Genomic DNA, 23784 nt, shown 5'->3' on the forward strand with positions numbered 1-23784 from the left:
ATTCCTCATCAGTAATGGAACAAGGCTTAATAGATTACACGTGTGTTCCAATAACAGAAGCAGGTTTCAAAACGTGGGTGATAAGAAACTTCTGTGAATTAAAAGAACTTGTTCTAACCCAATGCAAAGAAACTAAGAACCTTGAAAAAAGGTTTGATGAAATGTTAACGAGAATGGACAATTTAGAGAAGAATATAAGTGAATTGATGGAGCTGAAAAACACAACACGAGAACTTCGCGAAGCATGCACAAGTTTAAACAGTCGAATTGATCAAGCAGAAGGAAGGATATCAGAAGTCGAGGACCAGCTCAGTGAAATGAAACGAGAAGACAAGAATGGAGAAAAAAGGATGAAAAGGAATGAGCAAAGTCTCCAGGAAATATGGGACTATGTGAAAAGACCTAATTTACGTTTGATAGGTGTACCTGAATGTGATGAAGAGAATGAATCCAAGTTGGAAAATACTCTTCAGGATATCATTCAGGAAAATTTTCCCAACCTGGCAAGGCAGGGTAATATTCAACTCCAGGTAATACAGAGAACACCACAAAGATATTCTTCAAGAAGACCAACCCCAAGGCACATAATTGCCAGATTTATTAGGGTTGAAATGAAGGAGAAAATACTAAGGGCAGCCAGAGAGAAAGGTCAGGTTACCCATAAAGGGAAACCTATCAGACTTACGGCAGATCTCTCAGCAGAAACCCTACAAGCCAGAAAAGAGTGGGGACCAATATTTAACATCCTTAAAGAAAAGAACTTTCAACCCAGAATTTCCTATCCAGCCAAACTAAGCTTTATGAGTGAAGGAAAAATTAAATCTTTTGTGAACAAACAAGTACTTAGAGAGTTCACCACCACCAGGCCTGCTTTACAAGAGCTTCTGAAAGAAGCACTATACATATAAAGGAACAACCAATATCAGCCTTTCCAAAAATATATCAAAAAGCAAAGAACTTTAACACAATAAAAAATTTACATCAACTAATGGGCAAAACAGTCAGCTAGCATCAAACGCCAGTATTAAACTTATATATACTTTAATTGGATAAAAAGCCAAAACCCATCGGTATGCTGCATCCGGGCCCATCTTACATGCAACAATACACAAAGACTCAGAGAGAAGGAGGAAGATTTACCAATCAAACAGAGAGTAAAAATAAACTAATAAACAAAAAGCAGGAGATGCAATTCTCGCCTCTGATAAAGCAGACTTTAAAGCAACAAAGATCAAAAGAGGCGAGGAATGACATTACATAATGGCAAAAGGATCAATGCAACAAGAAGAGCTAACGATTCTATAGATCAACGAGATAGAAAATTAACAAGGATATTCAGAACTTGAACTCAGACCCGGAACAAGTAAACTTAATAAACATTTATAGAACTCTCCACTTCAAATACACAAAACATACATTACCACCTCACACCTATTCCAAAGGTGACTATATAATTGGAAGTAAATCACTCCTCAGTAATCGCATAGCATTTCATAGGTTTAAATTAAATATTGGTTGGCTGTTTGTTTGTTATCTTCTTCCCTTATTCCTTCCTGACTACATCATTAAGTATAATAATCAGTATAAAAGAGGTTTTCAATACCCATTACTAAATTGCATTCTAGCCTGGGCAAGAAAGCAATACTCCCCTTCTCTCTCCCTCTTTCTTTTCCTTCTCCCTCCTCCCCATTCTCTCTCTCTCTTTCTCTTCCTTTTTCCTCCTTCCTATTCTCTCTCTCTCTTTCTCTTTAAAAAAACAAACAAACAAACAAATTTTAAAAATTTCTATGGGATTATCTGTAGCTGTCTAAATTTGTGTTATTCTTTCCCCATTAAAAAAAAAAAAAAAGTGATGTTTGCTGTAAATTATAAGTAGAAGCTCTTTATTACATAAAAGTTTCCTTCTGGCCGGGCGTGGTGGCTCACGCCTGTAATCCCAGCACTTTGGGAGGCCGAGGAGGGTGGATCACAAGGTCAGGAGTTTGAGACCAGTCCGTCCAAGATGTTGAAACCCCGTCTCTACTAAAAATAAAAATAAATAAATAAATAAATAAAAAAAGACTCGAACAATAATATAAATCAATTAGACCCAACAGAGAATCACTGAACATTTTAGCCAACAGAATCAGATACATATTCTTTTCAAGTGCACATGGGACACTTTCTAGAATACATCATATAGTAGGCCACAAACAAAACTCAATAAATTTTAAACTACTACAATTATACAGAGTATATCCTCTGACCATAATGGAATTAAGTAGTTAGAAATAAACCACAAAAAGAAATTTGGAAAATTTACAAACATATGAAAAAGTAAACAACATACTCCCACATATTATAATTAATGGTTCAAAGAAGATATTGCAGGAAGAATTGCAAAATGCTTTGAAATTAATGAATGAAAACACCAACATTCCAAAACATATTGGATGCGGCAAAGTCAGTGCTTGAGGGAAATTTAAAGCTATAAATGGCTATAAAGAAGAGGCCAAATCAATAACCTAATTTTCCACCTTAAGAAACACACAAACAAGAGCAAACTAAACCAGAGACAGCAGAAGGGGTGGGGGGGGGAGGGGGAGGAGAATAAAAATTAGTGCAGAAATGAATGAAATAGAGAATAAGAAACAACAACAAAATGAAGCCAAAAGCTTGTTCTTTGAAAACATCAACAAAAGGACAAATCTTTAGCTAGACTGACAGACAAAAATACGAGAGAGAAAAAGAGAAGACTTAAATTACTAAAGTCAGGAATGAAACCGATATCTCTTCTGTCCATGTAGAAATAAAAAGGATGATAAGAGAACACCGTAAAAAATCATATGCCAAAAAAATTAGGGAATGTAGATGAAATGGAAAATTCCTAGAAAAAAAAAAACTACTGAAACTGACTCAACAAGAAACAGGAAATTGAATAGTAAAGATACTGAATTAGTCATTTTAAAATTTCCACAAGGAAAATGCCAGGCCCAGATAACTTCGCTGGTAAATGTTTATAGAAGAATTACTCCCATCCTTCACAAAATCTTCCAAATACAGGACTGCAGAGGAAGCTAGGTGCGGTAGCACACACCTGTTATCCCAGCACTTTGGGAGGCCAAGGTGGGAGGATTGCTTGAGCCCAGGAGTTTGAGAACAGCCTGGGCAACATGATGAGACATTGTCTCTAAAAAAATAAAAAATTATCTGGGCATGGTGACATGTGTCTGTAGCCCCAACTACCTGGGAGGTTGAGGTGGAAGAATGGAATGAGCCTGGGAGGTCCTGGCTGCAGTGAGCTATGATCATGCCACTGTACTCCAATCTAGGCAACAGACAGAGACCTTGTCTCAAAGCAAACAAACAAACAAAGAAAAACAAAAACAAAGGAACACTTCCAAATTGATTGGGGCCAGTATTATTTTGATACCAAAACCAAAGACAACACAAGAAAAGAAAGAAAACTACAGGCCAATACCTCTTATGAAACAGACACAAAAATCCTCAATAAAGTACTAGACAGCAAATCCAGCACACAGAAGAAGGTTTATATATCATGACCGAATGGAATTTATTCCCAGACTGTAAGAGTGATTCAACATTTGAAAATCAATCGGTTTTATATAACTTGTGTCTTAGTTTGTTTGTGCTATTATAATAAAATACCTGAGACTGGGTAATATATAAAGAACAGACATTTATTTTCACAGTTTTGGAGTATGGTAAGTCTAAGATCAAGACACCAGTAGGTTCAGTGTCTACTGAGATTGCTCTCTGCTTCCAAGGTGGCACCTGCTGCTGCTTCCTCCAGAGGGGAGGAAGGCTGTGGCCTCACATGACAGAAGGGACAGAACGATAAAAGGGGGCCTATATAGTTCCCTCCAGCCATTTTATAAGGTAACTAATTTCATTTATGAGAACAGAACCCTTATGGCCTAATCATCTCCTATATGTATCACCTCTTACTACTATTGTATTAAAGTTTCAACATGAATTTTAGAGAGGACACACACATCCTAACCATAACCAATTAACAGGCTAAAGGACAAAAAACATATAATCATCTCCATAGACGTAGGAAACGCGTTTAACAAAATCCAATACTTTTTTTTTGTAATAAAACACACACACAACAAACTAGGAATGGATGAGAACATACTCAATCTGATAGCGGTTGTCTGTGAAAGACCTCTAATAGTTATACTAAGCGGTGTATAACTATAACTAATAGTTATACTAAGTGGTGAAAGACTGAATGCTTCCTCCTTAAAACTGAGAAGAAGATCAGGATTTCCATGCTTGCCATTTCTGTTCAGCATTAAACTGGTGGTTCTAGTCAGGAGAATTAGGCAAGAAAAAGAAATAGAAGGCATCCAGATTAGAAAGAAAGAAGCAAAGCTATTTCTAGTGACAGCTGACATGATCTTACATAGAGAAAAATCTCAAGAAATTCGGTAAAAAAACTATTAACACTAACAAACACAATCAGCAGGGTTACAGGATACAGGATACTCCCCAAACCGGTGTACAGACTTGCCAAATCCCTATGAAAATCTCGGCTGGGTTTTGTTTTGTTTTTCTATCCCCTTCAGCAGGTGTCTGCAGCCCTAGCCTGCCCAAGCCAGAGCAAAGCTGGAAAGGCTGGCCAGCACCAGAGCCATCGTGCCATGCTTGTGCTGCTTGTTGTTACAGAAATTGACAGGCTGATTCTAAAACTCATATGGAAATATGAGAGGCCTGAAATAGCCAACCTTGTAAAAAGAAGAACAAAGTTAGTGGGTTCAGGCTTTTCAGTTTCTAAATTTACTACAAAACTGTAATAATCAAGACAGCATAGTACTGGTATGAGGAGAGACATTTAGACTAATGGAATAGAATTGAGAATTAAGAAATAAACCTTTTAATTAGGTTATCAATAATAAAAATACAGATAACCTACATAAAAATGGGTAAAGTAGTAAGTAGACATTTCTCTAAGGAAAATATACAAAGCACATGAAAAGATGCTCAACCTCATCAATCACTAGAGAGACACAAATCCAAACCTTAATGAGACACCACTTCATACTAACTAGAACAGCTGTGAACAAAAAGACAATAACCAGCGTTGGTTAGGATATTAAGAAACTGGAACCCTCATACATAACTAGTGGGAATATAAAATGGTACAGCTGCTATGGAAAACAGTTTGGTAGTTACCATATGACACAGTGATTCCACTCCTAGTTACCTACCCAAGGAAAATGAAATCACACACTCACATAAAAACTTGCACATAAATGTTTATAGCAGTATGATTCATTATAGCCAAAAAAGTGAAAACAACCCACATGTTCATCAACTAATGAATAAACAAAATACAGTATGTTCATACAATAAAATATTATTCAGCAATAAAAAAGAATGAAGTACTGATATACTTTACTACATAGATGAAACTCAAATACATTCATATGCTAAGTGAAAAAAGACATTTAAGATCATGTGCCGTATCATCTCATTTATATGAAATTTTCAGAATCAGCAAACCTGTAGATATGAAATAGATCTGTGGTTGTCTGGGGCGGGTAGGAGGAAGCTGGGTAGCAGGTAAAGGGAGTCACTGCTAATAAGTCAAGGTTTTCATGGGAAGATGAAAATCGTCTAAAACTAGCTAGTGGAGAAGGTTGCATAATTCAATAAATTATTAAAACCTAGGAACTGCATACTTTAAATGGATGGACTAGATGGAATGTAAATGATATCTTAAAAAGTTGTTTTGGGGGCGGGGCCGCGGGAGGTGGCGGGAGGGAAGGAGCGTCCCGCGCCGCCGCCGCCGCCGCCTTGGCCGCAGAGGAGCCGGAGCCGCCGCAGCCGCCGAGCCGCAGTCAGAGTCGCCGCCGCCCGGCCCGCCCGGCTCCCCGCGCCCACCCCCGCCGCTGGATGCAGGCGGCCGGCGGCCCAGCTCTCAGAGGCGGAGGGAGGCGGCGGCGCGGGCGGCGGCGGCGGCGGGGGCGGTGAGGGAGGACCCCGGCCCCGACCCCGTACTCGCGCCCCCGCCCGAGGGCGCCCGGGAGGCCGCGCCCGCGCCCCGGCCGCCGCCCGAGCCCGACGACGCGGCCGCCGCGCTGCGCCTGTCCCTGGACCAGCTGTCGGCGCTCGGGCTGGGGGGCGCGGGCGACACGGACGAGGAGGCGGCGGCCGGGGACGGCGCGGGGGCTGCGGGGGGCGCGGACGGCGGGACGGCTCCGGAGCCCGCGCCCCCTGACGGGCCCGAGGCCGGCGAGCCCGCGACCCTGGCCCCAACTGTCGGTGGCCCCCGGGTCGCTGCCGCTGCTGGACCCCAGCACGAGCCCCCCCCACACACCGCCCCGGCCGTCGCCCCCCGACGTGTTCGCCGGCTTCGCGCCCCACCCCGCGGCCCTGGCCGAGCAGATGAGCGTGATCGGCAGCCGCAAGAAGAGCGTCAACATGACCGAGTGCGTCCTGGTGCCCAGCTCCGAGCACTTCGCCGAGATCGTGGGTCGCCAGGGTTGCAAGATCAAGGCCCTGCGGGCCAAGACAAACACCTACATCAAGACCCCGGTGCGGGGCGAGGAACCGGTCTTCATCGTGACGGGCCGAAAGGAGGACGTGGAGATGGCCAAGCGTGAGATCCTGTCGGCGGCGGAGCACTTCTCCATCATCCGCGCCACGCGCAGCAAGGCCGGGGGTCTGCCCGGCACTGCCCAGGGCCCGCCCAACCTCCCGGGACAGACCACCATCCAGGTGCGCGTGCCCTACCGAGTGGTGGGGCTGGTGATGGGGCCCAAGGGCGCCACCATCAAGCGCATCCAGCAGCGGACGCACACCTACATCGTGACGCCCGGCCGCGACAATGAGCCGGTGTTCGCGGTCACCGGGATGCCCGAAAACGTGGACAGCGCGCGCGAGGAGATCGAGGCTCACATCACGCTGTGCACCGACGCCTTCACCGACGCGGTCCCCGACAGCGACTTCCACGCCAACGGCACCGACGTCTGCCTGGACCTGCTCGGGGCGGCCGCCAGCCTCTGGGCCAAGACCCCCAACCCCGGACGACGGCCGCCCACGGCCACGGCCGGCCTCCGCGGGGACATGGCCCTGGGCGCCCCCAGCGCCCCCGAGGCCTTCTACGCGGGCAGCCGCGGGGGTCCCCTTGTCCCGGACCCGTGCCCCGCCAGCCCCTACAGCGGCTCCGGCAACCCGGGCTTCACCTTCGGCGCGGAGGATGCGGGCGCCGCGGTGGGGACCGCCGCCCCCGAGGACTGCGACTTCGGCTTCGACCTCCTGGCGCTGGACCTGACCGTGCCCGCCGCGGCTACCATCTGGGCGCCCTTCGAGCGCGCAGCCCCCCTGCCCGGCTTCAGCGGCTGCTCCACCGTCAACGGGGCCCCGGGACCGCCTTCCGCCAGCGCTCGGCGCAGCAGTGGGGCAGGGACCCCCCCCGCCACTCGCCCACGCTGCCCGAGCCCGGCGGCCTCTGCCTGGAGCTCCCGCTGTCCCGCCGGGGCGCCCTGGACCCGGTGGGCGCGCTGTCCTGGCGGCCCCCGCAGGGGCCCCTGTCCTTCCCTGGCGGCGCCGCCTTCTCCACGGCCACCTCGCTGCCCGGCAGCCCCGCCGCCTCCTCCTGCCCCCCGCTGGACTCCGGTGCCACCTCCGAGAACAGCCGCAAGCCCCCTTCGGCGTCCTCCGCGCCGGCCGCGTCCCTGGCACGGGAGTGCGTGGTGTGCGCGGAGGGCGACGTGATGGCCGCGCTGGTGCCTGCGGCTACAACCTCTTCTGCATGGACTGCGCCGTCCGCATCTACGGCAAGAGCGAGCCCGAGTGTCCCGCCTGACGCACGCCGGCCACGCACGCCATTCATATCTTTTCCTAGAGCGCGCACCTGCACGCGGCCACCTGCGGGGCCGGCCTGAGAGGGGCGGGGCCGGCGGGAGGGGGGCGGGTCCTGGGCGGAGGGCGGCAGGTGTTCACAGATGAGCTTTAACTACCGTCCCAGGCGTGGAGACCGAGACCCCGCAGCCCGGCGGTGCCCCAGCCCTTCCGTAACAGTATTGAGTGGTCAGGTTACAATAAACCAGAGAGAAAAGGTCCGCTTGCACTTTTTTTTTCCTTTTTTTTTTTTTTTTTTAAGACACCCCTACCCTCCAGGGTGATCTTTAAAAAAAAAAAAAAAAAAAAAAAAAAAAAAAAAAAAAACACGATTTTTACAGCACTCAGTGTTTTCCTTTTGTCCGAAACCGTTTTCTGATTTGACTGTTTTCTCACCGGCTGGTCTCAGCCTGCACGGAAGTTTCCAGAAGAGGAGCGTGACGTTTTTACTCCCTTTTTGGGGCTAACCATTTATGCTTTTGTACATGAACCATGCGCGGCCGGAGGGGCGCGGGGCGAGAGGCGTTCCAATCAGAAGTTTCTAACTTTGTTAATTATTAATCCCATTTCTACTGCCGTTTCTGTTATTTTTTAAATTTAAATTTTTTTTTTTTTTTTACTTTTTACCTCTTGTGTATATGTAGGAAATTTATAGGGAAATATGTACTTTATGGAATAAATTTTAAGAACTAAAATGTATTTTATTTTAAATAAAGTAATGGACCTTTAATCTTACACAGCTAAATTACTGATTATATATTTGCTGAGCTGATTTAAGGGTTAAAAAAATTGTATCAAGAGTTTTATTTTTTGACTTCAAAGCCTTCTTAATAAAGCCTCTTTTCTACATGTGAAAAAAAAAGTTGTTTTTTTGTTTTTCTTTTTTATTTATTTATTTTTATTGCAGTTTAGGTTTTGGGGTACATGTGAAGAACATGCAAGATTGTTGCATAGGTGCATATGTGGTAGTGTGATTTGCTGCTTTCCTCCCCTTCACCTATATGTGGCATTTCTCCCCATGCTATCTCTCCCCAACTCCCCACCCGCTGCTGTCCCTCCCCTATTTCCCAACAGACCCCAGTGTGTAGTGCTCCCCTCCCTGTGTCCACATTGTTCAACACCCGCCTATGAGTGAGAACATGCGGTGTTTGATTTTGTGTTCTTGTGTCAGTTGTTTTTAAAAAAGAAGAAAGTAAGGTCGAGTGCAGTGGCTCACATCTGTAATCCCAGCACTTTGGAAGGCTGAAGCAGGTGCATCACGAGGTCAGGAATTTGAGACCAGCCTGACCAACATGACGAAACCCCATCTCTATTAAAAATACAAAAATTGGCCAGGTGTGGTGGCATGCACCTGTAATCCCAGCTACTCAGGGTACTGAGGCAAGAGAATCGCTTGAACCTGGGAGGCAGAGGTTGCAGTGAGCCAAGATTGCACCACTGCACTCCAGCCTGGGCGACAGAGTGAGACTCTGTCTCAAAAAAAAGAAGAAAGTGGCTTTATAGGCTCTGAAGGACCTGCAAATATGAGTTAGCAGGACTGCAGTGATAGCACCAGAACTTTTTTCTTCGCTCCATCTTGAGAAGATGAGTTTCTGACATGTTTTTGACAGCTGTTAACAACTCGAGGGAGAGCCAACTCTGGAGGAAATACAAACAATGTCTAGGATGTCTGCGTGGCATTGTGTTACTCACAGGTCCTCGCCCAGACAGTCATTTCCATGGTAGCGGGGCAGCACAGTCACCACCACAGTGCACGGCTGGACCTTGGAGCCTTCGCCATCTGTGATTTCAGTGGAAACCGTGCCTGTGAAGGAACATGTCAGAAGAGGGTCATCTTGGACATGTGGGTTACAGAGATGCTTCTTCACATGCAGACAGCATCTCCTGGATGACTAAAACTGTGACAAGTGATGAAAAAGGGGCCAGGTTCCGGGCCACAGGGAGCCCAGGGAGTAAAATACAAACTCTGCAATGGACTGTCAAGGCTTGGGGTTATATTTTGACCAGTTCCTAAATGATAAATAGAAACTTAACAGGCCTAGAAAAACGGTGAAGAAGAATTCTGACAGAGGGGACTCTTTCATTAAAAGACCTAAGACCTGCTTGGGGGACCCAGGAATTCCTTCATGTAACAGGGGTGCAGGGCTGTGGTGAAGAGACCTTCAGATCAGGCTCAGAGTGCAGGTGATGGCCAGATGGTGAGGGCCACAGGTACCATCATGGGAACCACACAGAAAGATGGATGCCCAGGTGTGCCCTATGTATCTTCATAACAACGTTCTCAACCTGAAACCCAATGCCAAGGACCGGGGTTTAATTTTGGAGATTAGTGCTTCTCAGGATGTGGTCTATGGACACTTGCAGCCCAATCACCAGGAATCTTGTCTACAAGCAAATTCTGGGCTCCATCTTCTCCCCACATTAGGTGGGCCCTGGATGCAGTAATTTTAACAAATACTCTTAGCAGATAAGGTTGGTCCTATGCATGGACAGAAAATCCAAGAGAAGGAGCAGTTTTTAAGCAAGACTCCATTTACTCGGACAAGCTGAGTCTGTGCCATACTCACTCATGCAAAAGATGGGACAAGAAAAAGTATATATTAAGTTTTTACCATATTGTATTTATTTTGTGTCTGTTTACTCCCTTATAAATCTTGAGTTCAGGTATTCATAGGAATTGATTGTACTGATACTGATAATTACAAACAAATACCATGCTTGTGAATGATTTTTGTAACATCACTAACCCTGATACTGCTCTGGGACTGTGACCTAAATTTGGTCTGTAAATTTATGTTAAGAAATCCTTACTTCCAACAGAGAGCTGAGGCTGTGGCCCAAGCTTCTTCTATTGGGACGTTTGCCCAGCCTCGGTCTCACATAACCCTGTGTGCAGCTTGACTTCAAGAAAACTCAAGAACAAAGGGAGTACAAAGTCACTGTGATACAAAGCAGAGCATGATTATGAAGATCTCAAAATGCCCTGCTCAGAAGTTTTGCTCAATATAACTGGCTTGTATCTAGAAGGTGCAAGTGTTTCTAACTGGAGATGACAGGCAAGGTTTCATGAAGAAGGCATTTCAGCTTGGCTAAAAGGAGAGGTGAAACTTAAACAAATCAGGTGAATGAACTGGTTCAGACTTTAGCCTTTAATAATCTTATCAACCCAAATCAAAGAAACTTCTAGATCAGTGACTCTCAACCTTGCCTGCACATTAGAATGCTCCAGAGGTTGAAAAAGTAAAACAGAAACTTAAAAAGTCACCACCAGCGAGATTTTTATTTAACCAGCCTGGGGTGGTGCATGTCAAGATACCTTCCTAAATGGCTGCATATCTCTTATGCTCAGTTGAAACCAGTTCCAAGGGACTGGTTTAGAAGTAACCATGACCTCAGGAACAGGGTCACAGCAGAAAGCTGGCAACACTGTGGGATTCATTTTGTGTTGAGGTTATATTACTAACATGCTAACTCAACATTCATTTACCGCACATTTTGTTCCTTAGGGGACTACCTTGATTTGATTTCATCCATAACAAATGCAAGATTCACCAGATATGACATATTTCATTCATAAATAAGAAATGTCCTGATTTAAATATTTAACATATATGAAAAAACATCCTCTGGCATTTTATCATTTGCAGTACATTTCAGGTAAAATTTAAGGTATGAAAAACTGATTTAATTTGTTGATATTATTAATGTTCTTTGTACACTAAAAGGTAGATAACCAACCTAAACTGAAAAGCATTAGTCTGATCAAGGTGAATGAACACTTTTATTTTCTAGACACAGTTTAAATGATTTTTAGTTTTTGAAAACCAGGAAAAAAAGCTTTAGAATTCTAGGTCAGCACAGCAAGTGACCCCAGCTGGCACCACGGCTTACCTTTGTAATTGTCCAAGCGCTCACCAGCTGGCAACACAAAATAATACTGGGTGTCTCTCCCATGGTACAACATGTGTTTAGAGGTGTTTCCTATCTGGTAACCAAATTTATAATGGAAGTCCTATGATCCAGTCCATGGGGAGCAAAAAATAGTATAAATGAACATGTGAATGACATCCCAATACACACACACACACACACACACACACACACACACACACACACACACCCCTGCAGCCTTCATTGTGCCCAAGGATGTTCTTTAGAGCCAGGAAGAGGGTAAGTGACAGGTAAGCAGCATTCCCCCTTGCATAGCCCACGTGACAGACCTCCCTGTGCCCTGCAGTGCTCCCTGTTCCTCAAGGCCAAAGGGCTTCTCGAACAACCCCGAGATTCCTCACCGGGGTCTGTGTCCTCTCCTTGCCCAAGAACCTCCCCACAGTCACAAATCAGACTGTCATGGCCTCCTCAGGGTGAAGGGTCCCGGCTGCCCCTCAGCTTCCCCACCGCAAGGCACTACACAGCAAGAGGAGCAGGAGGGAGGGGTGGGCATGCCTCAAGGAAGGCCAAGATCTGGCCCCACTGGAGGACAAGAGTGCGGCTTCCTAGAAAAGGGGTCAGGCAGAAAGGCAGGGAGGCCAGTGTCCTGGCTAAGAGGATGGAGAGGGCAGTGTCAGGGTCACTGACAGGTGACAGGTCCTGCCCTGCCTGCCCACCACCTGAGGCATTCATCTTTTTTTTTTTTTGAGATGGAGTCTCACTCTGTCACCCAGGCTGGAGGGCAGTGGCACAATCTCAGCTCTCTGCAACCTCTACTTCCTGAGTTCAAGCTATTCTCCTGCCTCAGCCTCCCAAGTAGCTGGGATCACAGGTGCCCGCTACCACACCCAGCTAATTTTTGTATTTTTAGTAGAGATAGGGTTTCACCATGTTGGCCAGGCTGATTGGCTTTCATCTTTTAAAATCCATCCTCTCATTTCACCCTCACAAGACCCTGAGCGACAAAATCACAGTGTTCTTCTCCATGGCCCAGATGAAGAGCGAGGGTAAGTCTATGTTAGAGATGCGCCCTGGGAGGGAAAGGGCCACGCTCCTCACTTTGGGTCACATGCCTACCTTCTTCTCAGGGGCAGCATTAACAGAGGCCCCTGCTCTAACAAGGCTGTGGAGCAGTGGATGCCCTGCCATGTTTCCTTGTGAGCAGGCCCTTGTCTCTTCATGAAATTCTGAACCTTCTCAACCAGGGGGCCCCTTTGCACTCCTCTCATTAGTGGCTGGGGAAGCCCACTTATGCCTAACCAACTTTCTAACATTCAACTGCAGGCCGAATTCCTTCACAGGTGGGAAGGACATCGCTGTCCATTCCTACAGCACCCATGACTGCTGTGACTGCCAGGTGCCACTGTCTTGGGTCTCTCAGGACAGACATGGGGGTTGTCCACATACCGGTTTTCCTGACATGCAGAAGACACTGAAGACGGTATGTGCCTCCAGACCATGGTGGGGCTGCACCTGGCAGGCCATGTCCTGTGGAGCCGGGTTGACTGTCAAGTACAGCTGAGCTTTACCCAGTAAGCCAAGCTTTGAAGCTAAAGGGAAAGATCAAGCAGGGGTTTCACCCATGATGGAGAATTACAGCAGCGTAGGATTAATTTTTTATAGATAAACCTTATAGCAGGGGTTCTGAACGTAGGGTCCCCAGACCAGCAGCCTCAGCCTCACCTGGGAATTTGTCAGAAATGCAGATTCTTGAACCCTACCCAGACCTGCTGACTCAGAAAGTGAGACTCATTGATAGTTTTTGCACACACTAGGGGATTCTGAACTGCTGGGGTTTGAGAACCACTGCCTGTAGCATTCAGTAATATAACAAACACTCAGTGGGTGGGGCAGGCACTATCCTAGGCCCTGGGGAGACAAAATTGACTCCCTACCTGGGAGCCACATGGCAACCACCCAGACAGAAACCGAAGCCTAAGGGGGAGATGATGCTAACAGACCCATCACCCAGCAAAGCACACTTTCTCCATTCCCCTGGATTCCCTCAAAACCTCAGACATATACACACATAAGTACAGCTTAGTTGACTGTATAGCACTGATACAGTTTTATATTTATTTTATTAACTATATTAATATTGTAACTATTTTCCATGTTGACATATAGCATCCAAAATCACTGTTGTAAATAGCTGCACAAGATGCCATGGAACAGATATACCCTAACATGCATAACTGTTATCCCCAACAATTACACATTTTGTTTATTTTCTAGTTTCTGTTATTATCGATCACCCCGTAATGATTATTCTCATACACATAGTTTTTTTAATGTTTAATGTATTTTTCTTGAGATGGATTGTAGAAATGGAATTTACATGTCAAATGGTTTAAAACCTTGATGGTCATTATCCTCATCATAACAGCAGGTACCATCTATCCAGCCTCTGCTACACACCAGGTGCCCTGCTAGACACTGTTCCTGTACTATCCTACTTAACAGTCGCAACAACCACGGAAGACAGATCTCATAAGAAAAGCAAAATCTAAGAGAAAAGGGTGATGAATTCTGTCTGGCTGACCAGGGAAATCTCAATAAAGGAAGACACATTTGAGTGAGCAGTGTTGGGGTGTCAGTCTTATACTGGGCTTAGGAAGGGATGTGGGGAAAAGAATGGGCATTCCAGCCAAAATAACCACAGGGAAAGACTTAGAGTCACGAGGGGGTCTGGTGTGATCTGAAGAGCATGGGAAGAGAGGGCAGCAGTCAGTGAGGGTGTGCAAGGCCAAGGGAGAGGAGGCCAACAGGAGACCTGGAGCCTGACTGCACCACCTGGCAGCCAGCCAAGGACACTGACCAGGCCCGCGGGCCATGGAGAGGTTCTCAGGTGTCTCCTGCAGCAGCAAGGAATATGATCCAGCTAAGAGAACTGTCTTTACACTTGCCACTGGGCAAATTTCAGAGGCAAAAGAAAGAGATCCAGCCAAAGGGCAAAAGGCATTTGTTGAAACAAAAGCAAAAGCTGCCCATCTCGAACCCAAGGCAGGGACCCAGGGCTAGTAGTTGTTAAATGCTAAATGTGGAAAGGGCAGGCTGATGTTTACAGAAACTGTGAGAATCAAGATGACCCTCAGGGATCTCACTGAGCTCAGCCCAGCCAGTTCTCAGGAGAAAGTGAACCTCGTGTTTCCCACTTGCATGACACAAGAGTTCACACAGAATGCCAAGTGTGCAAATTTCTGATGGGTTTCAATTAATGCAAAACTGTGGACCTTGAACCAAACCTATCTGCAAATAAAAATTGTTGGTCGGGTGTGGTGGCTCATGGCTATAATTCCAGCACTTTGGGAGTCCAAGATGGACAGATGGACAGATCACCTGAGGTCAGGAGTTGACCAGCCTGGCCAACATGGTGAACCCGTCTCTGCTAAAAATACAAAAAAGTAGCTGGGCATGGTGGCAGGTGCTTGCAATCCCAGCTACTCAGGAGGCTGAGGCAGGAGAATTGCTTGAACCTGGGAGGCGGAGAGTGCAGTGAGCTGAGATTGCACCTGGGCAACAGAGCGAGACTCGGTCTCAAAACAAAAAAATGTTGAGTCCGCTGTGCTGCTCATATGGAATGAAAACCTCTAGAAATGGGGGGAAATGTCTAGAAGTTCTCCGAATTGATGATCTCAGATTGAGAGAGGCATGGAAATGCAAGGAGGAATGCGGAGCAAGGGGAAGGGAGGCCTGTGGGTGAATTTCAGTGAACATCAGCGGCACAAGACAAGCATTAACACCTTTCTAGGGTTTAAATAGAGAGAGGGAGAGAGATTATGGACAGATATGCAGGGAAGGAATCAACTTGTCCAGTTGTCTAGCATTAACAAGATTTATATGTAGCTCTTTAAAAAACTCAACTGCTTGTTCAGCCTTTACCCTCAAGTAGACCTGCACCCAATTCCTCAGGAAGAGTAAACTCACAGAGACACAGCAGGCCTCCTTCCCATCCTCTCATAAATCCCACTGACAATGTAACATACCCACAGACGCCTGCAGGACGTACGTCTCTCCACTGTTCAGAGTATGGCTTGATTGTCACCGTCTGTTCTGTAATACCTGCAGGAAAGATGTGGCTGTATGGAAGTGACACTCAGTGGACTCAGAGACAGAGGTCAGATGGTGTCCTTGGGAATGGGCTCCCCCCTCCCCCACAGGTGAAGGTAACATAGGTGCTAGTGAAACATGCCACTCCTGCTTGGAAAGGCTGTTAGTTTGTTGGTTACCGCCTTCTATAAAGAGCCTCTCCTGCCCAGCAGAAGCAATACTGAGGATGTTCCATGCATCCCTGGCTCAGAAATGGCACTAATGTCCCATGCAATAAGACAATTCTGGTAAGATCTTATTTTGCTTGTTTATAATTATGTTCATGTTTAATTTGGCAACTTTATAAATCACACTATGAAGTATGATTAAGGAATTTCAAAGCAATTTTGAAGTCTGCAAAATGCTGGTCATGGACAGTTTTTAATCTGGGTGTAACTGCTGACCATGACTGGGTCACTTCCTTAGCAGGGAGGGGCTGACCCCACACCAGTCACCCTGAAGAAAGGAGAGATGCCAAATACAAGACTGACGATCTAAACACGGACAGTACAGTTTTTAATCTGGGTGTAACTGCTGACCATGACTGGATGACTTTCTTAGCAGGGAGGGGCTGACCCCACACCACTCACCCTGAAGAAAGGAGAGATGCCAAATACAAGACTGACGATCTAAACACGGACGGTACAATTTCACAACAGTACTTCCTGAAGTGCTTTAAGGGAAGGGTGAAGGGGAAATTATCTAAAAATAGTGTGAAATCCAGGTCCTCCCCAAGAGGTTTATAGGGATGACACATCACACGTATAACTACGAAAGGTGGCAATCCCACAAATTGAGCAAAACCAGCATGTCTGGGCTGGGAAAATCTATTAGAAATTCAATCGCTCTTCAGGAGCAGCTTCGTTTTGATCAATTCATGCAAATTCTGTCTGCCCTACAAAAGTCTGTCACGGAAAGGCTGTGCACACCACGGTGTCTGCGCACACAACGTGCATCGGTTGGAGGCGCCTCTCTTCCCCTGTGGTGTGCACATGGGGAGCTCCTGGTAGCAACAGATGCTAACTTTACTTTTGGCAGAAGAGCCTCAGGCCATAGTCCATAGAGGAACAAGCACAAGTAGAACAGGTACACAGTTCTAAACACTTATCTAGTAAAATGAAAAGTTCAGAAGAAATTGAGGGCTGAGATCTAACAGCTTCAGAAACACTGCAATTGCAGGGTCGAAAGAGAGCATTCACACCTGAGCTTGAGTAGCCTTGGAAAACTGCTCTTCCCAGCAGGGCCTTGGGCCAGTCAATCATGAAGACAGGCTTGGCTCTGCCCGCAGACAGGGAGGGGTCCATCAGGTTATCCCCATCTCCAGGGCTCTCCTTGGCACTCAGGCTAGGTCCTGATCCTGGAAAGCTGGTGTCATTTGCTGGGAAGATAAACCAAGCCAATAGATGTTAAAGAAAAATAGTCATGATGATCTTAAAGCATTAGTGATTCAATGCTGACATTATTTGTACCATTGCTGGATACCGCATATCTAATATAACGTCTTCAGCAGCTAAACATAGTCAAGAGATAGACTTTGTTATCATATAATTAGTGGTCCAATGGCATCTTCCCTCCCTCCCTCCCTCCCTCCCTTACTTTCTTCCTTCCACAAGATTTATTATGGTCTACGAAGTCCAGGTACTAGTCTAGGAACAGGGGACACAGCGTGAACCAGATCAATGGTGTCCTTGCTATCTGGACTTTAACAGTGAGGCCGTCAGAAAAATAAATGAGAAAACACATAAGTAAATAATACAAAGTCAGGTCATGAAGGAAAGCAAAGCGGACTTGCAGAGGAAGAGAGAGGGGTGGGGAAAGGGAGTCCTTTTGAGAGGGAGGTCAGGGAGGTCCTCTCTGAAGACCAAGACTGGAAGGAGCTCTTTGAAGGTCTGAAGGAAGGAGCTTCCAGGTTGAGTAAAACCAAAATGCCATGGGAATGATCTTCCCTGGTGATTGGAGGGAGGCAGGAAGAAAGGGCAGGAGGAGGAAAAGCGTGGCTGGAGGCATTGCCAGGGGTCACATCATGCTTGGCGCACAGACATGGGCTTCTGTCCTAAATGCCCTGGGAAGTCACTGCGGGGACCTGTCATGAGTGTGACAACAGCCTGGTTTGTGGTGAAAAGAGTCCTTCAGCTGGACTGTGGTGAGGTGGCTGCAGGCAGCAAGCAGAGAAGTAGCCAGGGTGGAGGAAGGGCTACTGCATGGTCTAGGCAAGACAAAGCCACTGCGCTTCATTTAGGCTAAGGAGGCTCTTTAAAACTTGAAACCAAGGTCACCAAAGCAAGATATAGTAATAAAACACAGATGCTGAGGGGTCAGATTACTCCTGTAAGGAAGAATAACTTTGTAAATGCAATACACAGGCAGATCTATTTCTCATTCATTCAGTCCTATGGATGAAGCACCTACTGTGAGTGTGAATGGGAGCCTCTACAACAGATCTGTGTGTGTATTGTGAAGACTTTTAAATGTTTTCAATGTATGATGTTTTGATACTGAAAAACAAAGTGAAACAAAAGTCTTCTGGCTAAGGAGAGAGTGCTCTGACGGCTTCTCCCGGGGCTGGGGATAGCCAACTCTTAGAGACCACAAAAGGCCCAGCCTGCAACGTGTCTTTGATTCACAAACTGACAAATCCAGAACCACCTCTGACAAATTATCCTGGGCAACTAGAGACCACCCTTAGGCCCAGGATCTGCTGAAATTAAACTAGCTGATTCTAAACTATTCACTCAGCCCTGCCTTGGCCTTGCCTTTCCTTCCCATGGAAACCCCAAGAAAGACCTTGGCCTAAGTGCTCCCTTTGCTCCTGTCTGCTGCCTCCTGACCTCCCTGTGGCTTCCCCATGTGGCCCTGTGTGGCCTGCCATGCCTCTTGTCTCTAGGATCTGGGAGCATCTTCTTTGTTTTTCTCTCCCCTGACTGACCATCTCCTCCAAGAACAGCATAACACACAGGAAAGAATGTGGGAAGGGCTGGAGAGGCCGAGGAGTTGGAGGCAGCTGAGGAGGACTGCTGTAGGAAACACTGCCGCAAATCAAATCGCTCATTCATCATCCATTATTCCCTTGAGAGATAAATCATCCACTCATCAGCCATTTATCCATTCATTCAACAAATAAATCACTTACCTACTCATTTGACAGATAAATCACTCACTAGACATCCGTCTCTTCCCTACACAGATAAATCAGTCACTCGCTGATCATCCATCTGTTCATTCAATAGCTGAATAAGTCATTCGCTGATCATCAATTCATTCTACAATGTGCTCACTGAGTGCCAATGTGCCAGGGACTGTGATCTATCCTGGCACACAGCATAAGCTGGCCATGGAAGCTTTCCTGGAAGAGCTCAGAGCAGAAGACACAGAAGCACAGACACTGAAAAAGTCACTAAGTGCCAGGTGCCATCTGCTTCCCAGAGGAGGGAATAAACACTGAGCTGAGCTGGTGTGTGTGTGTAGGTTGGGGTAGTCGGGGGTTGGTCCTTATAAGACAAGCCTGAAGAAGACTTCCCAGAGAGAAATGAAGCCAGACCTGAAGAAGGCTTGCTGAGCAGATGACTTAGGAAGGACGTGGAGGGAGGCATTTTTGGCAGATGACACTCCATGACCAAGGCATGGAAAAGCTGGGATGCCCACCCTTGGGCCTAGGACTACTCTCAGGATTTTGGAGCATAGGGAGACAGAGGGCAGAAAGAGGGGAGCTAGAAATAAACGTTTGGTTCAGACTGTGCCATGTAAGAGTTTCAACTTTTCCCTGTGACTCTGTGAAGCTCTCAGTGGCCGTGTGAGGGAGCAAGTGGAAATCCAGATTGCAGAAAGGCTGTGGAGGAGAGCCGAGAGGAGAGACGCAGCAGGCACAGAAGCACAGTCACCTGGCTGTCTTCCTTCCGATGGTATTGCTTCTTGAATATCGCTGTAATAGGCTTCAAAATCTACAGGAAAAGACAAAATCATAATGTTTCCTTTAAAATCACAGAATCTCCTGAAATTAATAGCAACTCTCCTGATGGGTCACATTGTCCTTGGTCTATTTCTAGACTCCATACATTGCTGTGTGAATTACAAAACACCCTCAGTGGTGGCGTCTCCCCTCCTCCTGACAGCTGGGCGAAGCAGGTGCCATTGCCCCAGGGCCCCAGGAGGAGGAGCTGGAGCTCCAGTCAGTGTGCGGTTTCTAAGAATAACTCAGTGAGTAAGACGAGGCCAAGGCTTACATGTGGCTTTCTGCCTCCACACCCACATCCCATCCTCTCTTCAAGCCAGTCTTTTACTGTCCTTTTAGAGAAGACGTCTTGCTCTTTTCTTTTAGAAGGAGAGAAATGGACATAAGAATGTCCTGCTGCAAATGTCACTTCCTGTCCCCTCAGCCCTCCTCTCCCAGAAGCTAAGGAGCTCACAGCGGTCCCTCCAGCCAGATAAGCCATGTCTGGGAGGCTGGAAGCACAGTGGCATTGACAAGAGCATGCAGGCCATTAGAGCGCCATCACTCAAGAGTAAGGAGCAAAATCAGACGGGGTCACCAGCTGGGGACAGCGACAGAGAGACAGGTGCCAGGCCAGAGCTTTTCTCACCACTGCCTTTTCTCTCCATTTTTTAAGTACCAGAATGGTTTCTGTCCACCTGAAACCCAAGGATAAAGTGAAGCACTTGATGCCAGGGCTGGGGAGAAGGATGAGGAAGCCCAAGTGGAACAAATGGCTACTGTAGCACAGACACTGCATACACGGGACCTCACTGACCTCACTGCAACCTCAGAACCTGCTGTGGCTTTGTCATTTTCCCAGTCCAGAGATGAGGAATCCGAAACTCATGATTACTGCACAGTCAGCAAGTAGTAGGTGTGGTTCTGGCACTCTCTGACTTAAAGGCCCACGTTGATGTGATCTCACACCTTACCACCAGATTCACTGCTTCCAAAGGTAACTTTGGTGCCCAGACAAGGGGGAGGACATGCAGGAACAGTGGCACTTACCAGAGAGGTGAGGGTCAGGGCTGAGGGTGGGTTGACTTCTCTCCAAGGGATCAGTCATCAGGGATCCCTTGCTCTGTGGCCCTGGTTCTGGGTCTAGCGAACCTTCCTCTGGAGCCTTCCCTGGGACTGCAGAGTCCCCCACAGCAGGAATCCAGTAGACTCCAGTCATGGGCTCTGTGGGGGTTCCCCTTGGGGCTGAAGGGGCAGGCTGGCTAAGGGTCATGGGTGAAGGTTCCCGTGAGAATGGTGTGGTCGTGGCATCAGGATCTGCAGTGCCAGGCTCAGTGGACAGCAGGTTTGACTGTGATGATGTCGAAACGGCACCGAGTCCCAGTGAGCCCAGCAGCCCCACTACTCTGCAGAAGGGAACTTAAGCAAACATTTGGCAGTGTTAGAATTTTGTAGCAAAAATATAAAACAGTTGCTTAAAAAAGTCTACAGACTATAAAAGGATGCTCTGTTTTCAACAAATCTGTTGTGAATTTGAAAACCTACACTTAAGAGACGGAGGGCACAGAACGTGGTGTTGGCGTGTTCTGTGTTGGTGTGTTGGCCAACAGCAGGAAACACACATATGGAAGTAGAAGGTAGGTTTCACAGTGATTGCACCTGGCGTTTGCTCTTCCAAGTCAGGGGGTGGGGTCTGCTGAATCCTATGCATTCCCAGGCTTGGCTTATTCATGGTTGTTCTAGAAACAACTTGGGGTGCATAGGGTTTCTCTTAATCCTCACTCCCTTGTCCGTCAGTAAGTGATATGGTTTGGATGTTCTGCCCCTCCAGGTCTCATGTTGAAACATAATCCCCAGTGTTGGAGGGGAGTCTGGTGGGAGGTGCTTAGGTCATGGGGGCGGATCCCTCACCAATGACTCCTTAGTGCCCTCCTTGCTGTAATGAGTGAACTCTTGCTCTGAGTTCGCAGGAGATTTAAAGGAGCGTGGCATCTGCTCTGCCGCCTCGCTCCCTCTCTCACCATGTGATGCGTCGGCTCCCTTTTGCCTCCTCCATGAGTCAAAGCTTCCTGGGGCCTCATCAGAGGCAGATGCTAGCACCATGCTTCCTGTACAGTCTGCAGAACCATAAGCCAAAGTAAACCACTTTTCTTTATAAACTACGCAGCCCAGGTATTCCTTTATAGCAGTGCAAGAAGGGACTAATACAGCAAGTAGCTAGTACAACAGTTTTCAAAACTGCTGTTAGAATTTATGATGAAGGATCAAGAGCAAAGAAAAAATGCCACGAGCATATAAATGACCTCTCAATAAAGTAAACTTTTCCCTGTAACCATGGGAGAGCCCAATTTTTTGAGACACATCCATCTAAGGGCCATGATTCACTTTGCTGAAAGTCTAACCACTGGATGTGTTTTCCCTGCAGGTTCCTCTCATCTATTCAGCATGGACTCTGATTCAGAAAACTCAATTTACCTAAAAGAATTTGGAATGCCTCTCTTGCCAAGAAGGGCACAATCACCCTATACGTCTTCATGTCCCTGTAGCCGCTGAGTCCAGCTGTACTCACAGCTCTACTTGTGGAAGCTTTGTATGGCCTCATGGAGGGGATTTTTAAGAAACATGAAGGTCAGTCGGGGCTTGGCACCAGCTCTGTTGTAGGAGCTGGCTCTCCAGCTCAGAAATAAAGCTCCTCTGCTTGCCATTGAGAGCCACCTCTCTGATCACAAATAACGCCAGGTGAGAACTCAGTCTCATGACTGGTTCAAACCTTTGTGTCCTGCAGGACCCAGTGTCCTTCACCAGTGCCCGGCACGCTCCACACATTCCATCTAGCCCTGACACCACTCTGTGAAGTTGTAAGGTCTTCATCTTTCACTCAAGAAAATTAAATCTTGAGCTGCTTAAAGCCACCAGCTGGTACTGTGGAATCAAGGACTGGAACCTTCCGCCCTGGTTCCTCTGCTCGTTCCTCACCGTGCAGCTGCCCCAAAAGACAGGTGACGGGGTGAGGGACACAGCCCTCTGGGCAGTGCATCACATCTCAGGTCCTTCCGAATGTGGCTTTAGCTCAATAAAACTGCCTACACAGATGTTGGGCGCAGCCTCCCATATCACACTGAGGTGAGAAGTAGCCCTCGAGTGTGTCACCTCTTCTGCTGGTGCCTCACAAGTGTTCACACGGATTGTAGAGGCAAGAGGGCTGGGGAAGCACGACGGACCCTTCACCAGGCAGATCAGACACACTGGGTCACACCAATTGTATTTTGAAACATTTTAGAAATCTTACAATAACCCTGAGTTTTTTACTCAGACAATGAAATAAAGTCATCAGTCTTTTTACCTTCTATCCTATTCTTATCTGTTGCATTGACTAAAAAGAGATCCCAGGAATAAGACAGGTTCGACATTTCACCACAGTCCGCACATACAGCTTGAAGAGAGAGTTCGTCATTCCAGTTGACAAAGGTGTCTTTAAAGCTGACCCAGGAGATCTGGAGGAATCTGAAACATATACCTTGGCTTCAGATCTTAGGAAAATAATGTGAGGGTTATTTGGTCACATTAATTCATGTCAGGCATGTTTAAATCACCCTACTTTGGATCTTTATTAAGGGAACTGAATAGCAATGTCACAGCACATATGACGGCACATACGGAGTGGCCAACACTGAGCCACGCTCAACACTAGCGTGATCTGCTTGAACATCCATGAGATCCAGTGAGGCAAGCACACCACCACTCTACAGAGTTCAGAGAGGCTGTGCAGCCTGTCTGAGTAACACAGCAGTGAGGGCAGAGCCAGGCCCAGCCAAGGTCCCTCTGTCTCCAAGCCTGGGCTCCGGCCCAGCTCTCCACACTAGAGCAGCTGCCACCACGTGGCTTCTCCTCACTGCCCCACCTCAGGGCTGGCTTCCACCAGCCGCAAACCCATCCCCTCCTGAACCCTCCCTGTGGCCATCCACCTTTGCCATTCCCACACG

At 47.0% G+C, this 23784-nt stretch overlaps 1 pseudogene; it reads left to right on the forward strand.

The window, feature by feature from the left end:
* Window positions 1-2963: 2963 nt before the first annotated feature.
* LOC135272886 (RNA-binding protein MEX3D-like) lies at window positions 2964-8031 on the forward strand (annotated as a pseudogene).
* Window positions 8032-23784: the final 15753 nt, after the last annotated feature.

Source organism: Aotus nancymaae, unplaced genomic scaffold, assembly GCF_030222135.1.
Source record: "Aotus nancymaae isolate 86718 unplaced genomic scaffold, 86718_ANA_hifiasm-v0.15.2.pri h1tg000141l, whole genome shotgun sequence".
Lineage (NCBI taxonomy): Eukaryota > Metazoa > Chordata > Mammalia > Primates > Aotidae > Aotus > Aotus nancymaae.